This window comes from Teleopsis dalmanni, chromosome X, assembly GCF_002237135.1.
Source record: "Teleopsis dalmanni isolate 2A chromosome X, ASM223713v2, whole genome shotgun sequence".
In the NCBI taxonomy this organism is placed as follows: Eukaryota; Metazoa; Arthropoda; class Insecta; order Diptera; family Diopsidae; genus Teleopsis; species Teleopsis dalmanni.
In genome coordinates this window covers 38,020,704-38,034,382 of record NC_051848.1, presented here as the reverse complement: position 1 = coordinate 38,034,382, position 13,679 = coordinate 38,020,704, and the positions used below count along the sequence as shown (strand labels likewise).

Sequence of the window (13,679 nt, the reverse complement as noted above, 5' to 3'; positions counted from 1 at the left end):
AAAGAAATAAACTAAAGCGAGACTTGGACGCAGGCTAAGAAACCGTATTTTAAATGGATAGCCATTTATATAGGGATCCTATATTGAAGTATTTATGATGATTTTATAGGATAGAAACGGTCTGGTGTACGAGGGGATTGTTTTTAGCCGTCTTTAGTGTAAATCGGGCGTACCATGACAATGACAAAGCGTTAGTCATTTTTAAACCCCATCTCCGCAAACACAAAAAAAAATGTGTCGTGAAAGTCACGGTTAAAAAAAATTAGTGATAATTTGGCCGTAGGGATTAAAATTGACGGCTTTTGTCATGCTTGGTGCGAACCTATTTTTTGAGTATTTAGTAATATTTGGTAGTGAATTGTAGATTTCTCTAGCGAAAAATTTCAAATTATCCAAATACGGTTGTTCGAACACCCAATCAGCGTATGGTGGAAAAGCTTTATCTATACAAGGAGAGATCTGTATTATAAATTGGCAAACCTTAAGCAAATAAATGCTGCAAAATCAGCACCACGAGATGGACTCCTTTAATTGGTTTTATGAGTAACTTTTTTAGAGCATAATTTTTTCATCTTGCATATTATGTATAGTTGAGAGATATAGATTGATTATGAAATGGGAATTAATTATTTGCTATTTTAATACTGCGAATACTTTGCCTTAAAGTACGCTCAAGTTATGACAGAGTTAGCACCTATTCAGTCTACTTGAGGCATTAGTTTTAGGTTTTTGACCAATGGAAGCTATTTTGCAGTTGCATGATGTTCAGAGGAAAGGACACAAAATGTCAAAATTACACGAAATAAAAATGAATTATTTATACTAAAATCTGATAGATAAAATATGTGTGTAGTGTGTGTGTCTGCTAAATTTAGAAGTGTTGTGCAACAGCTGCAGATAACTTTCCGGCAGAAAGCAGTTGCTCTACGCACAACGCCAACCTGAATAGGTGAAGAGCGGCTGCATTAATGTGGCAGTTGAAGATGTGCAAAACTTTAGGTTGTTCTCCTCTTTTGAATTACAGAAGGACTTGTTGGTGAACTTAAAAACTTGGCATTGAAAAAACATTACCAGATAGAAGAGAAGGATTTATTGAATTAAGTATGTACTTCACTGTACACTTTCTTCGTACAAATTGCTGACACGTTCAAATTTAATATTTATTTACTTCGCTATGGAACAATCTTAAAGACACTTCGTTGTTCATCGCACAAAAAGTTTTCTATTTAAGTGTAAGACTAACTTTGTTGACATTTTTGGATAGACCATCGTAAAGTTATACCTAGCATGACTTGACACTAACAAAGCTAACTTAATTATGCGCTCTTTTATTAGCACTTAAAAATGTCTGCTTGAATTCATATTCCATTTTCTTACATATTTTGAAAGTCTAAGGGATAGCGTGAGCTAACACTTAAATAAATTTTAAATAATATTGAATACCCAGGATAAAAAATTTTTTGTAATATATAAATGTAAATCTTGCTTCAAAATATTAAAATATATGTCATACTTTTGATTTTCCAAATTTAAGAGGAAGGAATTGTTATTTACCATATGTCTAAATTCTTCATTACTACTCCTAAAACATGATTCGGGCTTATGATTTTTGTTATATCAAAAAAAATTTCATCTGAATCTTCTGATATCATTATGTATATACACAGGGCGATTGAAGTGTTACCAACTACACACAGGTATATCTGTCAAATTGATATTGCAAACCAAGTGAAATTCATACGAATGACAGCTGTTTATATTGTTTACAAACTACCACAAGCTCTGAATGGCTCTCTAACCACTTTTATCTAACCATGACTTACTATCGGGAAAATATTTTGGAAGTTGCTTTAGAGTCATGGGGCATGCAAATATTTTGATCGTAGAGCATGGACGTCTCGGTCTCATAAAGCTCGTGTCAATCAAGAATGGTTAAGAAATCATATTCCACACTGGTCTATTCCATTTGAACCATTTTGGTAAGCAAGGTGAGGACTAAAAAAATATGTCAGTATGAATGCGCTGAAGAAAGCCATTGTTCAGGAATGGGTCAAAATATCGGAAGATCACATTCGTGAAGCATGCAACTTATTTTTTAACCGTTTGGAGGTCATAGTCAAGGCAGTAGGTGGCGACATGGAGCGAGAGTGAATAGTTTCTAAAATTTGCACAAATTGTTGTAATTTGAATCAATAAAAAATAATTTCACAGAAAAAAGATATGATTGCTTGAATAGACTTCAGTCACTTAACTTTATATATTTAGGTGCTTTATAGGGGTCATGTCTTCTGTGCAATTCGGAAGAAAATTTATGATGTATACGTACTAATAAAATTTCAAAACAGAATATTGTTAGCACTTTAAAATCTATACAAGTGAGGGCTTGATATCTTGATATTTCACGGTAAGTTATATATGATTCATATTAATTCATTATTTTCCGGCAAGGAAAAATACTATATACTTTTTTTTTTGAAGAAACTAGCAATACTTACTGGATTATGAAACTAAGTTTGTTATATATCCATTTAGTGATAAAACTTTAAATAAAATAAATTCCCTAGACGGCTACCATCATCATTATACAACTGATGGTATTTACCACTAGCTGATACCAATTTATTGGAGTGTTTCTCCCTTCTGCTATTAATGGTTCCCCTATAACGCGGAACCAATCTACCGCGTTATGGCAGGGAAAACGCGTTATAGAGGTATTCCCGTATACCCCGTATACACACGTGAAGCTTATTATGAACTGTTATATGTGTTCCCGTTATAGGCGGGAATGCGGGATTGAAATCGTGTATTTAGAAAATGCGTTATAAGGTTACTGCGTTTTAGGGAAGATTATTGTATATGGAAATCGGCACTAAAGACTATTAATCATTAAAATATGGACTTATTACTAATTTCTCTATAGCTCAATTAGGAAAATTTCTGCTTAATAAATAGTCATTTAGTTCTAACTCTTAGATTTATTAAAGAGATATGATTTGATATTCAAATCCTTGTCAAGACAGTTCCAAATGGTGCCATTATCACAAAGAAACTACTTACCATAAAGGGACTGAACACTGGGATTTATTAATTATTTAAATAACTGTTTAATTACCTTGGCATTGCTAAACATTTTAAAGAAATACGATTGATGTTTACACTATAAATATAATTATATTTATTTGTTTACAATTAAATTTAGACTCCTGATCATTTTCCATAAGGAATCGCTTTAGAGTCCTCATTTGTTTCCAGTGAAGTTAGTTTGCAAAATCATTATTGCTCAAAAGTTTGGGAGATATTTTTATTGAAATGTTTTAAAATTTAATTAGAAATTTTTGGGTATCAGAAAAAAATCTCTTCTCAGAAATTAAAACAATTGCAGAAGATAATTTAATTTAAATAAAAGCAAAGTAGAATCGTTGATTTAAATTCTTAAATCCCTTTCACTTGGAAAATTGCAACAGGCAGGTGACTTTAACTGCAAGAGAACAAAAGATAACTTTTTGAAACTTATTCTTCGGCTTGAGTAAAATATTCAAATATTGTTAAACTATAAAAAATGGCATTCTTCCGGTCAATATTCCGCATTATCCAACTTATCGAACAGCAGACAGACAAAAAACAAAATGGTGAGCAAGGGCAAAAGTTTTATGTGAAAATTCTGTGAGGCATTGAACGTTGAAAGCGGGAAAATGTATAGCATAAAATATGAAATTCCTTCCAACTCCGGACGATATAACTCTTTACCTTGAAGGCAGAACAACAACCGTCGGTCGGTATTTCAGTACAATTTTTTCCATGCGACAAAATAGCAGAGAAATATTTTTTATCGCATTTTTTTCATATACGAACGAGTATCTAATATTTTACGTGTTTGTGCGGAGAAAAGTTTGTTCTTAAATTTTTATTGTCCTGTAAAATTTCTTTTTCAGTTATTTTCGAGTGATTGAAAGTGCTCCAGGTTAGATTTAATATGCACTCATCTATCTACTATATCTACTATAGTTATTTGCTTAAGCAGCTTCAAAACTGGAAATTGGTCAATTTCACCAATAAACCCATAGTTGGAAGAATTTAATAACTGAGCAGGGTAAATTACTTTAATTAGAAATCAATAAACTAATCACAAATGTAATTTTATGATGTGATTGAATTTACTAAATAAATCTTGTTCTAATTTTAGAAAATGTAGGTACAGCAGTTGAATTAAAAAGAGACCTCAATCATCCATAACAGAATTGACAAGAGTCAACTATTAAGTGATAAAAATTGTATGAATACTTTGACATAGTGCTAAACTAAAGAGAAATGGAACCTAGAGGAACACACTAAAGCGATTTTGTAAAGATTAATACTGATATACCAATCCAAAAGATAATGTAGGTACAGCAGTTGAATTAAAAAGAGACCTCAATCATGGAGACCTCAATCATCCATAACAGAATTAACAAGAGTCAACTATTAAGTGATAAAAATTGTATGAATACTTTGACATAGTGCTAACCTAAAGAGAAATGGAACCTAGAGAAACACACTAAAGCGATTTTGTAAAAATTGATACTGATATACCAATCCAAAAGATAATGAAGGTGTGCGATTGAAACAAACAAAGGCAAATAAATTTGTGTAGACAATACTGCACTTAACATATCTGTAAAGAACTGGGGAAAGAATAAAGAGAGAAAAATCTTAATACAAGATGCAGTGTGAATTGACCACCTAAATTTGATAATAGTTCGAACCAGAAAATCAAAAGGAAAAGAACATCTACTTCATTTGGTGCTTTATCACGAGATTAGATTAGACTATTTAACTTTAATTATTTATTATAATTTGTAACAAAATATATCTGATAACTTATTATTATTAGCATATAATAATTCTAAAATAATTTATAGAAATATTTCTCATGAAAAATATATAATGTTGTAATCTGGTCTACTTGTATCTAGACCAGAGATATACCCTTATACTTCTACTTATATGGTATAAACAAAAATATCATTAGATCAAATTTCCGAAATTTGTAAATTATTTTTGTTCTAAAATTAAAAATTAAATTAAAAAATTTTTATTTAAGAAAAAATCACAATTGTTTCTGGGAAAAAATTAAAATTTATTTATCTACCTTATATATTTTCTTCTATATATTTTTATGGAATAGACAAGGTTCAATAGAAGAATTGGACACTTTAGTGTGAAGCTTGTGCCAACAAAAGAAGAGTTAACATAAAATTGCTAACCGTGCGACAAACTGTCCAATGCGTTCCAAGTAAATGAAGCACGAACTTTGGTTTGCCAAACGCAGACGCAAATGCAGACACCATGTCCGTGTGTAAATTTGATATGCCAAACGAGCGAATGAGCGGATCAAGCAACAGATGAGTTTGGCCAAACGCCAAACGCCAAACGTCAAGAAGTGTACATAATTATGTGTTCCAGTTGGCAGATTGCTGACTCGTGCCTCTTGGCTGCTGCCTGTTGCTTGTTACTTGCTGCTGCCCTTCTGTCTGATGCTGGATGTCTCTTATATTTGTTGGAAGTTGCCGGTTGCCAGTTGCTGGTTGCCAGTTGCCTGTTGCAGACATATTTGCCCCTTTTAATTCAATTTGGCAGCTGCTGTTGGTAGCTCCGATGGTATGGTGACGAAGTCAACTAATTAGAGGCAGCAAAGCGTGTAGTTTATTTTTTGTTTTATTTCCTTTCCAAGTTTCACTAATACTTTGTTAGTATCTTTATTACAAACGATATCAGTGCTTGGATTTTCCTTATTTGCGGACTAGATATACACTTCAAATAAAATAATAAAAATATAAATAATATTCTTACATAAATATGTTTCAAATATTCATAGGAAATGCAGACACCATTGATGATGTCCAAGTCATTGGGTTGACATTACTTATTATTATTATTAGGTCTAGAATGAGCTGTAAAAATTAGCTGTCTAATAAGTATAGTCGTGAGCTTTAATTCTGTAAATGTAGTTTATATACGTGTTAATAAATAAATAAAAGTCATAGTTTAGGGTTTATTGGTTCAAAATTTATATAGAAACATAACAAAGCCATCTAAATACTAAAACTTTTTCAAATCATGACATTCAAAAAGAATATTCCTTGATCTAATAATTTCTATTTTACAAGAAAGCTTTACTGAGATGAACAATTATTTCCTTAACCGTTGGCGTACTTGGATTGTTTTTTTGTAAATCCATAATAGAGCTCGAAATCAGTTAGGGCATGTTTGCTGCTCTCATGAGTAATAATTAGTAATAGAAGAGTTGTATATGGAGCTGGAACAGGATGTACTTTTTATCTTCCTATATCTTTTAATGTACTGTTTTTCTCTTCATTTAGCTGGAGTGTCTTCTATTTCAACAGTTGTAAATTTTATTACAACTAAAATCAATACACTACCATCAAGGATTACTTTTGATTGAATATCATCATTCGTATGATACATAATAATTAGCACATTATTACTCTTATTATTTTATGGGTAATTAATCCAAACTCAACTTACATATTTTTTATTTTCTCTGATTTATCCTAATACTACGACATTAAATTTTCCTTAAGTATTCTCAAGGTTAAGGCAGTCATCTATCATTTTCGAAGTAATCGTTATAGACTTGTCGTGCTTAGCTAAGTAGACTAAGGACTTAGCTAAGTATATAGACGGATGTATATAGAACTACAAATATGCAAACATATGGTTTTATTGCAGGTTTTATGTAATGAATGTAAAAATAATTTACTACACATAATAAAAAAAAATTACAATTTTGTCTTAAGTCCCTAAAAGAATCCCTTAACATTTTGTTCCCAAAGAAAAAAAAAACTCTGAAGCAATCCTGTATCACTTTATACACATATTAACATCTATTCAGTATTTAAGTACTATTTTAGTTAAGTTCATTCATTAATTAAGTTCAATGTGTATGACGGTATAAATCAGTTCACAGATGTGTGTATAAAAGACTGCACTCATGGTATAAAAATATGGAGATCGGTTATTACTCCTTTTTCCCATAGAATGAAAACAATTAAGTACAAATTTGTTTGTAATCAACGGATACAAGTATAATATATGATTGATTGGTGGAAGGAAGCACATACAATATTTAAAAGCAATTACAATGAAAGCATATACCTATATACATGTAAATATACATGTATATATACATGTATGAAAATTTATAGTACAAGTCTATAATGAAAGTGAGTAGTACATATATGGTATATCGAAATCTTCATATTATGCATATGATTTCTTTTGTATTCCCTAGAAATAACCCTAAAAGAATTACCCTAATTAAAACTCTCAAGTGGATCAAAGTAAATCTGTTGAAATCAAATAAGCATATCACTTGAGATATGTGTAAGAAAATATTAATATATCTGATTTGATGAAAAATTATATTATAACTTATGAATTTCAGATACCTGATGATTTTACAGGATTTATTTAATCGATCTTTTATGGGATCATTACTTAATTTGTGTTAATTAACTAATTAATATTAGTTTCATTTGATCATGATAAAAACTTTCTGAAAAATAAATTTAAAATAGATATACGTATATTTGTCAATTGTTTTACTTTGATTTTTATAATATGGTGGTTATCCCGTATAGATTTGCATTTTTAGGTCCTGATATTGCTAATTTGAGAAGACACTTGTTTTGGATTCTGCGACACCAAAAATTGTATGCTTTTCTGATACCATGATATTTACTATATTATAGTTGTCTACTGTTTTTATAAATATTTGATTAGAAAAAAAATTTCTTGGCTTTAAAATTCAATCCATCCGATGAAGAATAATGTAGGAGATGCAATTTCAAACTCACCAGTGATGAAATAATGAGTATACTAGTATTAATTCAGTTACGATTAACTCTAACCACAACAAAGCAATATTATTGTCTATTAACAAACTAGTCAATTTACCAGTTCCAGAACTCTAAAATCGAACACGTATAAAGTAGGTTACGAAGAACCTAGTATTATAGACTGTCAAACTAGTAAAAAATTTACATTGATTTTAATGTAATAGCAATACTACACGATTAAGTGATTACGAGTATGAAGTTTAAAATAAAGCTTTATAATCTTTACATATATTGCGTGAAAAGGGCACATTAACTACTGACGACATTGATGTGGAATGTAGAACAATATGAAGTCAAGAACTCTCTAGATATCTGAAGAAAAACTAAAATCAGATTGAGGTTTTAAAATATGTTAATCACAACAAGAAGAAGGTTTATTTAAGGATAAATAATAAATCATTTAGATCGAAAAGAATAATTATATAGTAATCAAAGTAGACATAAATTTAAAGAAACTGACTAGTAAAATTAAAAAATAAAAATTTTTGTTTTTTCTAAAAATTCTAGCGTTAACTTCAAAATTTCTTGTTGTATCAATCTTGGTCGTATTGGACACTAGGACACTTGGACATTAAAATGTAGCATCCAAATAATTATAACAATTAAGTTTGTTATATATATTATATTTCTGTTGATTTGAACACATCTCACATCATCACAAATTTTAAAAATAAGGTGAGTAGGAAATTATTTCAGAGTTGCGTGGTTAGTTGCGTACTCAATACGAGTACAACGGTTTAAATATATATATCAGATTTTTTATTATCAAAATCTATATCCACTTCTTTTTAAACTTTTTTCAAGGAGGCACCATTCTATCCATCCGTGCCAAAAGAATAGGAAAACTATACCTCAATTTTAAACCATACATAAACTTTCATATAAACTAAGTTAAGAAAGAGGTGAGTGAGATTATTAGATTATCTTACACAAATTAATTCCAAAGATTTCATTAAATTATAATAGCATTTCGATTTAAGATTCTTTCTCTATAAAATTTCTTTACACTGGATAAAAATTTCCACATATTATTAAAATGGAGTGAAGTTAAGGATACGTGTTGTTTCATCATTTATTATAATATTAGAAAGATTAACTAAAACGAAAACTATTAGAACTATTATGCTTTTAACCTTATCAAAATCTTATATCCACTTCTTTTTAAACTTTTTTCAAGGAGGCACCATCCAATCCATCCGTGGCAAAAAAATGTGTTAGGAAAACTATGTCTCAATTTTAAACCATATATAAACTTTCATATAAACTAAGTTAAGAAAGAGGTGAGTGAGATTATTAGATTATCTTACACAAATTAATTCCAAAGATTTCATTAAATTATAATAGCATTTCGATTTAAGATTCTTTCTCTATAAAATTTCTTTACACTGGATAAAAATTTCCACATATTATTAAAATGGAGTGAAGTTAAGGATACGTGTTGTTTCATCATTTATTATAATATTAGAAAGACTAACTAAAACGAAAACTATTAGAACTAATATGCTTTTAACCTTATCACAATCTTATATCCACTTCTTTTTAAACTTTTTTCAAGGAGGCACCATCCAATCCATCCGTGGCAAAAAAATATGTTAGGAAAACTATGTCTCAATTTTAAACCATATATAAACTTTCATATAAACTAAGTTAAGAAAGAGGTGAGTGAGATTATTAGATTATCTTACACAAATTAATTCCAAAGATTTCATTAAATTATAATAGCATTTCGATTTAAGATTCTTTCTCTATAAAATTTCTTTACACTGGATAAAAATTTCCACATATTATTAAAATGGAGTAAAGTTAAGGATACGTGTTGTTTCATCATTTATTATAATATTAGAAAGACTAACTAAAACGAAAACTATTAGAACTATTATGCTTTTAACCTTATCAAAATCTTATATCCACTTCTTTTTAAACTTTTTTCAAGGAGGCACCATCCAATCCATCCGTGGCAAAAAAATATGTTAGGAAAACTATGTCTCAATTTTAAACCATATATAAACTTTCATATAAACTAAGTTAAGAAAGAGGTGAGTGAGATTATTAGATTATCTTACACAAATTAATTCCAAAGATTTCATTAAATTATAATAGCATTTCGATTTAAGATTCTTTCTCTATAAAATTTCTTTACACTGGATAAAAATTTCCACATATTAAAATGGAGTGAAGTTAAGGATACGTGTTGTTTCATTATACACTACTATAGATAATGATTCCTTCGACTTCGTAAATTTTTATAATACACATTTCATTTATAAAAATCTTACTATATATCCTTATCTTATGCAAGTTGCTTTGGTTAACAGTACTATATTAATGTATAATATTAATTATTTAATAAAAGACCAGGTAGGTGAAAATTCAATTAATTATTATTTATTATATATCTTTAATTCAATGAAATCGTAGACTTTTTTTGAAGAGAGTTTCTCTTTTGGTTATCAACGGATATAATGAATGATTGACTGGTGGAAGGAAGCACATACAATATTTAAAAGCAATTACAATGAAAGCATATACCTATATACATGTATATATACATGTGTGAAAATTTATAGTACAAATCTATAATGAAAGTGAGTAGTACATATATGGTATATCGAAATCTTCATATTATGCATATGATTTCTTTTGTATTCCCTAGAAATAACCCCAAAAGAATTACTTTAATTAAAACTCTCAAGTGGATCAAAGTAAATCTGTTGAAATCAATTAAGCATATCACTTAAGATATGTGTAAGAAAATATTAATATATCTGATTTGATGAAAAATTATATTATAACTTATGAATTTCAGATACCTGATGATTTTACAGGATTTATTTAAGCGATCTTTTATGGGATCATTACTTAATTTGTGTTAATTAACTAATTAATATTAGTTTCATTTGATCATGATAAAAACTTTCTGAAAAATAAATTTAAAATAGATATACGTATATTTGTCAATTGTTTTACTTTGATTTTTATAATATGGTGGTTATCCCGTATAGATTTGCATTTTTAGGTCCTGATATTGCTAATTTGAGAAGACACTTGTTTTGGATTCTGCGACACCAAAAATTGTATGCTTTTCTGATACCATGATATTTACTATATTATAGTTGTCTACTGTTTTTATAAATATTTGATTAGAAAAAAAATTTCTTGGCTTTAAAATTCAATCCATCCGATGAAGAATAATGTAGGAGATGCAATTTCAAACTCACCAGTGATGAAATAATGAGTATACTAGTATTAATTCAGTTACGATTAACTCTAACCACAACAAAGCAATATTATTGTCTATTAACAAACTAGTCAATTTACCAGTTCCAGAACTCTAAAATCGAACACGTATAAAGTAGGTTACGAAGAACCTAGTATTATAGACTGTCAAACTAGTAAAAAATTTACATTGATTTTAATGTAATAGCAATACTACACGATTAAGTGATTACGAGTATGAAGTTTAAAATAAAGCTTTATAATCTTTACATATATTGCGTGAAAAGGGCACATTAACTACTGACGACATTGATGTGGAATGTAGAACAATATGAAGTCAAGAACTCTCTAGATATCTGAAGAAAAACTAAAATCAGATTGAGGTTTTAAAATATGTTAATCACAACAAGAAGAAGGTTTATTTAAGGATAAATAATAAATCATTTAGATCGAAAAGAATAATTATATAGTAATCAAAGTAGACATAAATTTAAAGAAACTGACTAGTAAAATTAAAAAATAAAAATTTTTGTTTTTTCTAAAAATTCTAGCGTTAACTTCAAAATTTCTTGTTGTATCAATCTTGGTCGTATTGGACACTAGGACACTTGGACATTAAAATGTAGCATCCAAATAATTATAACAATTAAGTTTGTTATATATATTATATTTCTGTTGATTTGAACACATCTCACATCATCACAAATTTTAAAAATAAGGTGAGTAGGAAATTATTTCAGAGTTGCGTGGTTAGTTGCGTACTCAATACGAGTACAACGGTTTAAATATATATATCAGATTTTTTATTATCAAAATCTATATCCACTTCTTTTTAAACTTTTTTCAAGGAGGCACCATTCTATCCATCCGTGCCAAAAGAATAGGAAAACTATACCTCAATTTTAAACCATATATAAACTTTCATATAAACTAAGTTAAGAAAGAGGTGAGTGAGATTATTAGATTATCTTACACAAATTAATTCCAAAGATTTCATTAAATTATAATAGCATTTCGATTTAAGATTCTTTCTCTATAAAATTTCTTTACACTGGATAAAAATTTCCACATATTATTAAAATGGAGTGAAGTTAAGGATACGTGTTGTTTCATCATTTATTATAATATTAGAAAGATTAACTAAAACGAAAACTATTAGAACTATTATGCTTTTAACCTTATCAAAATCTTATATCCACTTCTTTTTAAACTTTTTTCAAGGAGGCACCATCCAATCCATCCGTGGCAAAAAAATATGTTAGGAAAACTATGTCTCAATTTTAAACCATATATAAACTTTCATATAAACTAAGTTAAGAAAGAGGTGAGTGAGATTATTAGATTATCTTACACAAATTAATTCCAAAGATTTCATTAAATTATAATAGCATTTCGATTTAAGATTCTTTCTCTATAAAATTTCTTTACACTGGATAAAAATTTCCACATATTAAAATGGAGTGAAGTTAAGGATACGTGTTGTTTCATTATACACTACTATAGATAATGATTCCTTCGACTTCGTAAATTTTTATAATACACATTTCATTTATAAAAATCTTACTATATATCCTTATCTTATGCAAGTTGCTTTGGTTAACAGTACTATATTAATGTATAATATTAATTATTTAATAAAAGACCAGGTAGGTGAAAATTCAATTAATTATTATTTATTATATATCTTTAATTCAATGAAATCGTAGACTTTTTTTGAAGAGAGTTTCTCTTTTGGTTATCAACGGATATAATGAATGATTGACTGGTGGAAGGAAGCACATACAATATTTAAAAGCAATTACAATGAAAGCATATACCTATATACATGTATATATACATGTGTGAAAATTTATAGTACAAATCTATAATGAAAGTGAGTAGTACATATATGGTATATCGAAATCTTCATATTATGCATATGATTTCTTTTGTATTCCCTAGAAATAACCCCAAAAGAATTACTTTAATTAAAACTCTCAAGTGGATCAAAGTAAATCTGTTGAAATCAATTAAGCATATCACTTAAGATATGTGTAAGAAAATATTAATATATCTGATTTGATGAAAAATTATATTATAACTTATGAATTTCAGATACCTGATGATTTTACAGGATTTATTTAAGCGATCTTTTATGGGATCATTACTTAATTTGTGTTAATTAACTAATTAATATTAGTTTCATTTGATCATGATAAAAACTTTCTGAAAAATAAATTTAAAATAGATATACGTATATTTGTCAATTGTTTTACTTTGATTTTTATAATATGGTGGTTATCCCGTATAGATTTGCATTTTTAGGTCCTGATATTGCTAATTTGAGAAGACACTTGTTTTGGATTCTGCGACACCAAAAATTGTATGCTTTTCTGATACCATGATATTTACTATATTATAGTTGTCTACTGTTTTTATAAATATTTGATTAGAAAAAAAATTTATTGGCCTTAAAATTCAATCCATCCGATGAAGAATAATGTAGGAGATGCAATTTCAAACTCACCAGTGATGAAATAATGAGTATACTAGTATTAATTCAGTTACGATTAACTCTAACCACAA

General features: G+C 28.5%; 3 long non-coding RNA genes across 15 annotated transcripts; all 3 read left to right on the top strand.

Moving 5' to 3' along the window:
* The first annotated feature begins 7,098 nt into the window (after nt 1-7,098).
* LOC119689088 lies at nt 7,099-7,459 on the top strand. Its single transcript, XR_005253373.1, has 3 exons — nt 7,099-7,223; nt 7,292-7,383; nt 7,445-7,459. It is a non-coding gene; the product is annotated as an uncharacterized LOC119689088 (long non-coding RNA).
* A 909-nt stretch (nt 7,460-8,368) lies between these two features.
* On the top strand, nt 8,369-10,831 carry LOC119689078. Of its 10 annotated transcripts, none has more exons than XR_005253342.1 (9): nt 8,369-8,573; nt 8,703-8,800; nt 8,879-9,178; nt 9,257-9,556; nt 9,621-9,934; nt 9,999-10,256; nt 10,317-10,483; nt 10,552-10,643; nt 10,705-10,831. It is a non-coding gene; the product is annotated as an uncharacterized LOC119689078 (long non-coding RNA). The 10 variants fall into 10 exon arrangements; XR_005253343.1 differs by having other exon boundaries at nt 9,243-9,556; XR_005253344.1 differs by having other exon boundaries at nt 8,865-9,178.
* Nucleotides 10,832-11,631: 800 nt separating this feature from the next.
* On the top strand, nt 11,632-13,334 carry LOC119689083. 4 transcript variants are annotated; one of them, XR_005253362.1, is made up of 7 exons: nt 11,632-11,833; nt 11,963-12,060; nt 12,139-12,438; nt 12,517-12,760; nt 12,821-12,987; nt 13,056-13,147; nt 13,209-13,334. It is a non-coding gene; the product is annotated as an uncharacterized LOC119689083 (long non-coding RNA). The 4 variants fall into 4 exon arrangements; XR_005253363.1 differs by having other exon boundaries at nt 12,125-12,438; XR_005253365.1 differs by having other exon boundaries at nt 12,336-12,438; nt 13,209-13,332.
* Nucleotides 13,335-13,679: the final 345 nt, after the last annotated feature.